Genomic DNA, 9,594 nt, shown 5'->3' with positions numbered 1-9,594 from the left:
TCATAAATTATAATGATTATCACATATAGGAGTACTTAAAATGATTTTGTTACTTGAATAGTCATTCAATTATTTTAAATTATGTAATAAAGTAATAATTATTTTATCATAGAAAAGCCACTCTTCCGTTAGTATTTCTCTATAAATCATTTTGATCAATTTTGATCATTTACTTGGCATTGGGAGTTAAATAATCTCAAAATAAAAAACAAATGCCTCTAACCTCATTGACACCCCGTAGTACTAGAAAAAACATGACTACTGGTAAAAAAAATATAAGAAAGAATATGAATTTAATACTAATTTGCAATAAGTTTGAGTATTAAATAGTCAAAATAGTATTACAACAATAGGACTTTTGTTGTTTGTTCTTGTTATATTACTTTCAAACAACTACTGCAACATTGATTTTCAAAATAAATAATTGCATTCAATTGACATTATAGCATATTAATTCCTAATCAAACATATGAAAACTTTAATCCATCTTCTTGAAAAATTTCTTCTATGGTATGATTGAGTTTATCACTCAATTTTGTGGTAAAAAAAATCTTCCAATATCCAATTTCTCCTCTACGATAGAACAAATTATATGCCTCTCCAGTTGAAAATTTTCCATTTGTATTCACTTCCAAATTTCTCAAATTCTCAAAGCTACACATTTTTTGTTATTCTTATAGTAACCCGTATTTATAAGGTTAATAAACAGAAACAGAAATAAGATGAAGCAGAAAATACATAAAATACAAGAAGTAATCCGAGTCCACAGAAACCACTGTGTGTCCTTAAGAAATTTAATTCCCTCACTGTACCCAAGGTTATGGATTAATTTCTCCCAAGATAAAACAGATTAAACTTGTTAACGAAATAGCGGTACCTCAAATTTCTTTAACTTCAGAACAGCAACAAGTTACACAGACTTAGTCGATCAACACTCTGATTTTATTTGAGAGGAAAATAAATGCAGAGAAGGAAAAAATTTTCCAGTGTTTGAAAAATCGAAAATTGACTTCCTTTTATAGCCATTTTCAGCAAGGAACGTGTCTGTTCAGTGAAATCTGTTCAGACACGTTTTATCCAAAAAGTTGTGTCTTTTGGAAAAAATAACAACGTTTCAGAAAATTGTGTCTGTTAGGAAAATAACGACTTTTTGGAAAGTAACGACTTTTCGGAAAGAGTAACAACTTTTCGGAATGTTACCGTTACCCGCAAATTTATAAGAGATGATATTAACAGGATTTATTTGATTTAACAAAAACTGATTCAATAAATTTTGTCCAAAAAATTTATCAATCAATCATTTGCCAAATCCGAAGCCGAGGCCGAGGCCGAGCGAGCGACGACGACGGCGCGAGGGGGCATCTTCTTCTTAGTTATTTAAGAAGTAATGGAAGTGTTTCCTTATATAAGGACAACAATTTCCCTTTGTTTTGCCGATATGGGAGAAATGACATTTCATTTGCATTTTGCAAATGACTTTTCATTTTCCCTCCAAAGTAGTTCCCTCACTTTTCATATTCTCTCTTTTCTTTTCCCATTCACACTTGCTAAACCCGAACAATCCCCCACATTAATGGGGAAGACTATTATTAAAACATATGCATGAAAAAACTTGTGTGTCTTGTAGGTAAAGGTTAATCGCATCTGAATGAGTAGGTTTTCCTTTAAACTTTCCGTAGTGAACATATATCTTATATACTCGGTCAATCGGTAGTTTTGATATCTTTGAACCGTCGAGCTTTGGTGTATTCCTAGACAACATAGTTATACAATCAACCCTTGAATTGTTCTTAGTTCTCATTGTTCGTTTCAGCCATGAACACATCTTGGATAGTAAGTGCTTAAAGAACTGTCCTTACCGGATTCTCCTTGAAGCGACTTACACTTCACACTTACATAGGTGATTTCTAAATGTGTTATCCCATAGATACACCATTTGATATTCCCTGTATCAAACTTAGAAACCATTAAAAAGTCCTTATGTCTTTATCCTGGTTACTAAACATTGTCTCATCATGAGAATGGACCATAAAATAATAATAATTTTTTTCCTTTGACAATGTTGAACCGTCATCAATGACTTTGTTTTATCTCCTTGTACCTACTTGGGATCTCCAATCTTCTAGGTAGACTTACCGCCACGATGACTTGTTCTCGGCCATAGTCCCATTCCCGTCGATGATTTCTCAACTTCCTCTCTATTAGGCCTTTTGTAAGTGGATCCGACACATTATCTTTTGACTTCACATAGTCAATTGTGATAATTCCACTAGAGAGTAGTTGTCTCACAGAGTTATGTCTTCGTCTTATGTGAAGAGACTTGTCGTTATACATAATGCTTCCAGCCCTTCCTATTGCAGCTTGACTATCACAATGTATTCATATAGGGGCCATTGGTTTGGGCCAAAATGGAATATCTTCTAAGAAATTCCGGAGCCATTCAGCTTCTTCACCTGCCTTGTCTAAAGCAATGAATTCAGACTTTATTGTAGAGCGAGCTATAAATGTTTGTTTGGATAATTTCCAAGATATTGCTCCTCTACCAATAGTAAAAACGTATCCACTTGTGGATTTTGTTTCAGTTGACCCAGTAATCCAATTTGCATCACTATATCCTTCAAGAACGGCTGGATATTTGTTGTAATGTAAAGCATAGTTTTGAGTGTCATCTAAGTATCCCAAAACACTCTTCATTGCCAACCAATGATCTTGATTAGAATTACTTGTGTATCGACTCAGTTTACTGATAGCGCAAGCTATGTCTGGTCGTGTACAATTCATGACATACATTAAGCTTCCCAATACGCTAGCATAGTCCAATTGAGACTGACTTTCACCTTTATTCTTTGCAAGATGAAGATTTACATCAATTGGAGTCTTTGCCCTTTTAAAATTCAAAAATTTGAAATTTTCAAGTATCTTTTGAATATAATGAGTTTGAGACAATGCTAGACCGTTAGGAGTTTTAAGAATTTTAATTCCTAATATCACATCAGCAACTCCTAAATCTTTCATATCAAACTTACTAGCAAGCATACGCTTTGTAGCTTTTATATTAGCAATATCTTTGCTCATTATAAGCATATCATCTACATATAGGCATAAAATAACTTCCTGATTTGGAGTATCTTTAATGTAAACACATTTATCACATTCATTGATCCTAAATCCATATGACAACATGGTTTGATCAAACTTTGCATGCCATTGTTTTGGTGCTTGTTTTAGTCCATACAGTGACTTAATAAGTTTGCACACTTTCTTTTCTTTACCAGGAACTACAAAACCCTTAGGTTGTTCTATATAAATTTCCTCTTCAAGCTCTCCATTTAACAAGGTTGTTTTCACATCCATTTGATGAATTTCAAGACCGTATACTGCAGCTATTGCAATTAACATCCGAATTGATGTAATCCTAGTCACTGGCGAGTATATGTCAAAATAATCAAGACTTTCTTTTTGTCTAAAACCTTTGACAGCAAGTCTTGCTTTATATTTGTCAATAGTTCCATCATCTTTCATCTTCCTTTTAATGATCCATTTTGAACCCAAGGGTTTGTTCCCTGGAGGAAGATCAACCAACTCCCAAGTATGATTGCTTAAGATTGATTCAATTTCACTATTAACAGCCTCCTTCCAAGAGGTTGAGTCGCTAGACAACATTGCTTCCTTGAATGTTTGAGTCTCACTTTCAAGAAGACTTGTTAAAAAATCTTATCCAAATGAAGTAGATGTCTTTTGACATTTACTGCGTCTTGGACTTTCTTTGTTTTGTTCATTCTCTTTTGGTTCTTCTCTGGGTTGTTTAGATCCCCCACTAGATGACTCAAGTCTAGTTTTATACGGATAGATATGTTCAAAAAATTCAGCATTATCTGATTCCATTACCGTATTATCATGAATATCCAGATGTTCGGACTTATGAACCAAAAATCGACATGCCTTACTATTTGTGGCATATCCAATGAATACACAATCCACAGTCTTAGGTCCTATTTTTACCCTCTTAGGTATAGGAACTTTGACTTTGGCTAGACACCTTCACACTTTGAAATATTTCAAATTGGGTTTTCGACCTTTCCATTTCTCATATGGAATTACATTTGTCTTTGAGTGAGGCACTCTGTTAAGTATTTGATTTGCTTAAGGATAGCTTCCCCCCACAAGTTATGTGGTAAACTTGAACTTATAAGTAATGCATTCATCGTTTCTTTTAAAGTTCGGTTTTTCCTTTCTGCAATTCCATTAGACTGAGGAGTGTAGGGAGCAGTAGTTTGATGGATTTATTCCATTTTCTAAACATATTTCTGCAAATGGAGATTCATATTCTCCAGCTCTATCACTTCTGATCATTTTGATCTTTTTATCTAACTGATTTTCAATTTTAGTTTTATATTGCCTAAATGCATCTATTGCTTCATCCTTACCATTTAACAAATATACATAACAATATCTAGTGCAATCGTCAATAAAAGTTATGAAATACATTTTCCCGCCACGTGATGATGTTGACTTCATGTCACAAATATCAGTGTGAATCAATTCTAAAGGATTTGAATTCCTTTCAACAGATTTATAAGAATGCTTAGCATACTTAGATTCAACACAAATTTGACATTTTTATTTATTGCACTCAAATTTTGGCAAAATATTTAAGTTAATCAGTTTTCGCAAGGTTTTGTTATTAACGTGTCCCAAACGTTCATGCCATAAACATTTAAACTCAAGCAAGTAAGAAGAAGCAAAATCTTTATTCATATCAACTGCAATTACATTGAGTTTGAAAAGGCCATCACTAAGGTAGCCTTTTCCTACATACATATCATTTTTGCTTACTACTACTTTATCAGAAAAAAAATAAACATTTAAATCCATTCTTGGTCAGAACTGGAATTGAAACTAAATTCTTCCTCAATTCTGGAACATATGAGACCCTATTCATAGTCACCACCTTGCATGATGTCATCTTTAATAGGACTTTGTCAGTTCCTTCCACCTTTGCAACAGCGGAATTTGGCATAAACAATTTTTCATCTGTAAGTGCTGGAGTATATGATGAAAATAATTCTTTGTTGGCACAAACATGGCATGAGGCACCAGAATCTATCTACCATTCTCTTGGATTTCCAACCAAGTTACATTCTGAAAGCATTGCATAGAGATCGTCATTTCTCCTTTGGATTCAGCCAAATTTGCTTGATTCTTCTTTTTCTTGTCCTTCTTTGGACCCCAGCATTCATTAGCCCTATGACCATGTATACCATAATTAAAGTAGTTTCCATTGAATTTCTTCTTAGGGGGATTGCTTTTTGGACTAGATGTTTTCTTTCTTTTCTTTAATTTTGTGGGATCTTCTTCAACAAAATTTACTCCAGATATTGCTGAATTACCACGTGACCTCTTTTCTGCAGCCTTATTATCCTCTTCGATTTTCAACCTTACTATGAGATCTTCAACAGTCATCTCCTTGCGTTTGTGTTTCAAGTAATTTTTTAAGTCCTTCCATAATGGAGGTAACTTTTCAATAATTGCAGCCACTTGAAAAGCATCATTCACAATCAATCCTACATTAAAGATTATGTTAGTATTAAGGCAAAACTTAATATTTCTAACATAGGCATTAAATAAATTTATACCTTCAGCAAGGAGATCATGGATTATGACCTGCAATTCTTGAACTTGGATGACGAGAGTCTTACTGTCTATCATCTTATAGTCCAGAAATGTTGCCACAATGAATTTCTTCATTCCGACATCTTCTATTTTGTACTTCTTTTCTAAAGCATCCCAGAGTTCTTTTGAGGTTTTGGCATTGCTGTACACATTGTACAGATCATCTTGCAGACCACTCAAAATATAATCTTTACACAAAAAATTTGAGTGTGTCCATGCTTCTGTTACCAAGAATCGTTCATCAGCTGGAGTTTCATCTGACATAACAGGAACATTCTCATTAATGAACTGCTGCAGACTCAACGTAGTGAGATAGAAGAACATCTTTTGCTGCCATCTCTTAAAGTCGACTCAAGAAAACTTTGCAGGTTTCTCAGTCGGCGCTAAAGCAGCATTTGAATGATTATGTGCAACCGATGTTGTTGCAGCACTTACTATTTCAGCATTTGTTTGACTTGAATTAGTCTCTTTTTTTTCTGTCACAAATGGCAGATAAGTTAAGTATTTGAAATACTAACAGTAAAGAACAAATCTTTACACAAACTATTTCTTATTTAACGATAAAGTTTTTATGTTCTTTTAATCGTTAATCGAATGAATTTTAAAACTTCAAGCAGAGTAGAAAACCACAAAGGTTTTAATCGGAAACCTCAAATACAGAAACTGTTAAATTTCTTAAGAGTGTTATTCTTATAGTAACCTGTATTTATAAGGTTAATCAACAGAAACAGAAATAAGATGAAGCAGAAAATACATAAAATACAAGAAGTAATCCGAGTCCACAGAAACTGTTGTGTGTCCTTAAGAAATTTAATCCCCTCACAGTACCCAAGGTTATGGATTAATTTCTCCCAAGATAAAACGGATTAAACCTATTAAAGAAATAGCGGTACCTCAAATTTCTTTAACTTCAGCGAACTTCAGAACAACAACAAGTCACACAGACTCAGTCGATCGACACTTTGATTTTATTTGAGAGGAAAATAAATGCAGAGAAGGAAAAAATTTTCCAGTGTTTGAAAAATCAAAAATTGACTTCCTTTTATAGCCATTTTCAGCAAGGAACGTGTCTGTTCAGTGAAATCTGTTCAGACCCGTTTTATCCAGAAAGTTGTGTCTTTTGGAAAAAGTAACAACTTTTCAGAAAATTGTGTCTGCTAGGAAGATAACGACTTTTTGGAAAGTAACGACTTTTCGGAAAGAGTAACAACTTTTCGAAATGTTACCGTTACCCGCAAATTTATAAGAGATGATATTAACAGGATTTATTTGATTTAACAAAAACAGATTAAATAAATTTTGTCCAAAGCCGAAGCCGAGGCCGAGCGAGCGACGACGACGGCGTGAGAGGGCATCTTCTTCTTAGCTCTTTAAGAAGTAATGGAAGTGTTTCCTTATATAAGGACAACAATTTCCCTTTGTTTTGCCGATATGGGAGAAATGACTTTTCATTTGCACTTTGCAAATGACTTTTCATTTTCCCTCCAAAGTAGTTCCCTCACTTTTCATATTCTCTCTTTTCTTTTCCCATTCACACTTGCTAAACCCCAACATTTTTAATATCTCATCCTCCACTTCAGAATTTTCTTCCTACGTGGAAATTGGACATTTTAAGAATTCAGCGAACCGTTTAAGGTATTTTTTTGGTGTCTTTTTAATTTCTTCATACATTAACAAATGTATTTTGGTAGGCTTTTCTATGATTTTTTTCCAATAATCTAACACGTGATTCCAAAATGGATCATAAAGGCTCACCCCCTCACAAAAAAGATCAAACATTTCTTCAAAGGAATTGGTATCGTTGAGATGAAATAATAAATTGTTTGTGAAATGGCAAATAGAAATAAAAGTGTCCCTAGGATTCCTACATAAGTAAACAAGTTTGATTTTTGAATCCTTGACTGAGTTTGGCAATGAAGAAAAGGGCATATGAGTTGCCAAGAGTCTAGGTGAAGTGAAGGTTGAAAAATCAGGGACACGACCATCAACATAGAGTTCATGCTCCAAGAATGGAACAAGAACATGAGGGTTATTGACAAGTAAAGGGTGATTAGGTTCAAAAACATGATGTTTCACTCGATTCACCAGAGCAAATAAAAGTGATTTTAACCAAATAGTTCCTGATCTTGGAGTTGTAACAAGAATGATATCACTATATTCGGCTTGAAATTGTTGTTGAAATGCAATTTCACCTTGAAGAAATCTTGGTGGTGTCCAAAAACCTTGATAATTGTAGATATATGATCCAACACATCATTTGTCTTTTTGTAAGATGGAGCAATTTCTGACACTCTTCACTTAGGTTATCCTCTTGTAAATATTTGGGAGAAGAATTTGTCATGATTTTGAGGATTGAGTGTTATCTTAAAGTTCGAGGCTTTTATAATAGATACACATAAATACTACACTTACTATCCACGTGAATACTTAGTCAAACTCATACTTTTCTTGTGACCTCACTACTCCACACATTTCATGTCTTATTATTAGAAATAATTATACTTTGATTCACTGATTTAATTTGTCAAGAGACCGCTATTAATGTGAGTGTGTTAGAATAGTTAGCAAGGCACTCAAAATTCATGCAGGGTTTTGTCATCTTTGTCAAGTAATGATTCTAACTTCAAGATGATTTTTTTGGTGTTTATTAAATCACTTTTTTTTAATTTATGACCATGAAAATCTAATTTGAACAAATAAATTAATTTAACTATACTTCATTTCTTTTAATTATCCCTGATAAACGTTGCACTCCTTTTAAGAGAACATAAATAATTCGAATATTTTAATATAATATATGAATTAACTAATACACAGTTTAATGGAATTGTGAGTGATTTGTGAAAACAAATAGTCAATGTTAAGCATAATTTGTTTTTACAAAGAATGTATTTCTCTTGATATGCTAATTTAAACAAATTGTCGCACCCTGAACTCTAAACCTTGGAGGTGGCCAGACCTCGTGAATTATTGAGGGCTCCCAAGTGAAGTACCCTTAGTCTGACTGTCTGCTTAGAGGAAGACCTACTCAATAATGAAAACTTTATAACACTCAATGAAAAACAATAAGTCAAATATTGAGTCTAAACTATCTGAAAAATATAAATGCAATATAAAGCTTATGTTAGCAAAACATCTAGAAAGGGAAAAAATATATTAAAAAAATATAAAAAATTATCTATCTGTGTAGCCTCTATTGTTTTAACATAATCACCGAGACAAGAATCACGACAAGAACTACTGAAAGTAAACTAAAGACTGGAGTCCACTAAAAGCTAGGAGGCATCACCAAAAGTTTATAGGTGACTTGGCGATCTTAAGGAAATGCATGTTGATGATCTTGAACACTGATATATGTATCACAAAATTATGCAGATTGAATGACATTAGTGCATCGAATGTACGACTATGTACCATGGCTGAGTGAAATAATAATTGTAGTGAATGGCTGAAATATAATTCAACTAAAGTAAAGCATAATGAAGAGATTAAATCATTAATCTTCATAAATAAAATGACATAATATAATATAATATAATATAATATAATATAATATAATATATATATATATATATATATATATAAGGAGTTTCTAGCAAACCATCACTATGAGTCTTGTCATGATACAACGTCTTACCCAAGTTGGCAGAGTCTTCCTATACCTTGCCGGTGTATAGAACGTAACTAAACAGATAAATCTACTAAAAATACCTCTTGAGAAATTTCATGATTCACTCGCCGTACGACATAATTCTATATATGTTGGCTGCGTATGTTATGGATTTTGAGTTATCTTAACTCTTAACTCAAATCGGTGGTCATTACTAATACAAAATATAATTGTATTCTCATGTAAAACTACCCTCTAGGTTGAGATAATTTCTCAAAAGTCCTATTAAGCGGTGATTAAAAATCTATTAA

General features: G+C 33.1%; 1 pseudogene; it reads right to left on the bottom strand.

The window, feature by feature from the left end:
- Window positions 1-461: 461 nt before the first annotated feature.
- Window positions 462-8,014, bottom strand: LOC107002114 (annotated as a pseudogene).
- Window positions 8,015-9,594: the final 1,580 nt, after the last annotated feature.

Source organism: Solanum pennellii, chromosome 10, assembly GCF_001406875.1.
Source record: "Solanum pennellii chromosome 10, SPENNV200".
Classification (NCBI taxonomy): Eukaryota; Viridiplantae; Streptophyta; class Magnoliopsida; order Solanales; family Solanaceae; genus Solanum; species Solanum pennellii.
Note: the sequence above shows the minus strand (reverse complement) of the source record. Positions and strands in the feature narration are given on the sequence as shown.